This window comes from Cynara cardunculus, unplaced genomic scaffold (genome assembly GCF_001531365.2).
Source record: "Cynara cardunculus var. scolymus isolate 2C unplaced genomic scaffold, CcrdV1 Un_Scaffold_3305, whole genome shotgun sequence".
In the NCBI taxonomy this organism is placed as follows: domain Eukaryota; kingdom Viridiplantae; phylum Streptophyta; class Magnoliopsida; order Asterales; family Asteraceae; genus Cynara; species Cynara cardunculus.
The window spans coordinates 58,145-60,996 of record NW_020201425.1 but is presented as its reverse complement, the minus strand read 5'-3'; positions in this window follow the sequence as shown (position 1 = coordinate 60,996).

The following is a 2,852-nucleotide window of genomic DNA, read 5'->3' as shown; positions in this document are numbered from 1 at the left end:
GACAGACAAACACTTAGAAGATTTTCTAAGTATTCATCCAAGCGTGCAATGAAGATTTGAAGATAAGGATGAATTCATCACATTAATAATGACAGCTGAAGATAACAAATCAACAGCTGGAATTATAGTTTATCTTGTTAATAATGCTTATACATGTAAAAGATAAACTTTATCTATTAGCTAGAAAGTAGCAATATATAGTTACCTTAGTATTAGCCAACTAGTATAAATAGATGATTATGTCTATTGTAAAAGAGTGTGAGTTCGAATAGAGAAAAAGTTTCTTTTACGTTTTTCATATCATTATTTATAAAGTAAAACCTTTGAAGCTCAAAACTATTCTTGAATGTTTTTATTTTATTTTTGAGTCTTCATAACTTTCTTCGTAAAATCACTATAATTTGGTTATTTATAACTAGATTATTAATGTTATTGAGAGATCTGGGATCAACAATGGGAGTTCCAGCCAGGGTAGAAACAGAAAGAATAGAAGTTCATCCCTCGATGTAGTTACTCATAACAAGGAGGGGGATATTAAAATGTTTCTGGCACATAGCCACCAACATTTTATGGAGAAAGAGATCCAATGAAAGTCGTGTGCTGGATTAAAGAAATGGAATCAGTATTCAACACCATTCGGTGTCCGAAAATAGATAATGTTCGATTTGTTGTTTCTCTATTAAAGTCAAATGCTTTGTTCTGGTGGGAAGTTGAATCGTTGGCCAGAACAGATGTTTTACAATCGTTGTCTTGGGCAGAATTTGTGGAACGATTCAAGAACCAATTTTGTCCTAAGACAACAGTTAGGCAAATGGAAGAAGAATTTCTGAAGCTGGAACAGGAAAATGGAACTGTTCGGGAGTATACCGAAAGATTAATTGAATACTCTCGCTTTGCTGAACATTATGTTTCAAACGAACCCAGGAAGATAGAAAGGTATATTTGGGGTTTGAAATCCTCAATCAGAGAATTTGTAATTGCCATGAACCCCAATACCTTTTCATTAACGGTAGTTGCGGCCAAAGTGACCGAACGAAATAAGAACCGGCAGCCAGAAGGAAAGGTTGTAGAGAAGGGAAAATGGGAGGGGTCTTCATCTTTTCGAGGGCCGAAAACTGTAAGACATGATAACAGATATGAATAGAAGATCAGTGAGAAAGTCTGCTCACAGAGTCGACAGGTTCATCAGGGTGAATGTAAGATTGATCCAAGGAAATGTTATAAGTGCGGCGAAGCAGGTCATCTGTCCAGAAATTGCCCAGCTAACCGAAGGTGTTTTAATTGTAATTCTCCGGATCATATTCGACCGAATTGTCCCTTGTTAAGAACTCCACAACTGACAATGGGAAGTAATGTGTCGGGTACTCGGGGAAGGACTACTGTAAATAGAGGAGGGCAAGGAGGGACGCGGGGATGATCCTTCCAGATGACTAAGAACGAGGCAGAAGCATCACCGGATGTAGTAACAGGTACATTCTTCCTGAATTCAATACGTGCTAAGGTGTTATTTGACTCTGGTGCAAACTTTTCATTTGTATCACCATTGTTTGCTCAAACTGCATGTATGAATTCTGTGCTACTTGATGATAAATTAGTAGTTGATACAGCTAATAGTCAGGAAACTGTTACTAAAGTATTCAATAACTGTATTATTGTTATTGGGGACTGTGAACTTCCGATCTGGTTATTTCCCATTCCAATGAAAGAATTTGACATAGTAGTGGGTATGGACTGGTTGGCAAAATATCAAGCTAACATTGTTTGTAATCAGAAAATGATCAGAATTGTTATGCCAGATCAGAGAACTGTTGTTATTTATGGTGATCGTCAGAATCATCATTGTAACAACTCTGCACTTTTGGATTTCCAGGTTAGAACCTTATTACGAAATCTTTATTTGAAAGCTAAATCTTTTAGGATTAGCCTAATCCAGAATAGGATCCTGAAGAAGTCGTTTAAAAGACCAGAGGATGGAACAACCAGAAGTTCTGGTCTGTGCTAACACAGAGGCTCTGGTGACAGCTACAGAGGCTCTGTTGTCTCTTCACAGAGGCTCTAGTGTCTTTTCACAGAGGCTCTGGTGACAGCTACAGAGGCTCTGTTGTCTCTTCACAGAGNCTACAGAGGCTCTGTTGTCTCTTCACAGAGGCTCTAGTGTCTTTTCACAGAGGCTCTGGTGACAGCTACAGAGGCTCTGTTGTCTCTTCACAGAGACTCTGGCGTCTTTTCACAAAGGCTCTAGTGTCTTTTCACAGAGGCTCTAGTGTCAGCTACAGAGACTCTGGCATATCTTCACAGATGCTCGTGTCTCTTCACAGAGGCTCTGGTCCTTTTTACAGAGGCGCTGGTCGCCCATATCTGATCGATTTAGCATCATTTTCAGGAGTCCAAACCTTAGCCCAGATAGCCTAATAAAACTTTTTTAAGAACATCATTAACATTAAATTAATGCTAACAAATCGTCCTATTTACCTTCTAAAGATTAGTTATAGATCATACCCCGACGGGTAGTAGACCAAGTTGGTTCATGCAAATGCCAATCAAACTCGAAACGTTTCACATAAAATAACGTTGATATTTTAGTCTCGTTCCTTTAAAATTTTAAAGATTTCCCAAAGGTCTCAATTCCCTTTTTGTTTAGTTGCCGACTATTTTAAAAGAATGACGATTCAAAGGTCCTGGTAAAACCATTTTTGCTATTTTAGATTTTTAGGACTTAGTTTAGAGAAGTAAAAGCCTTTTGGGCTTGGGCCTTTAGAGGCCAGCCCACTACTTCTCTAAAAGCCCCAAATAAATACCCCTTCTCTTTTGAAAACTCTTCATTCTTCAAAAGTTCCAACCTTTTTCGTTCT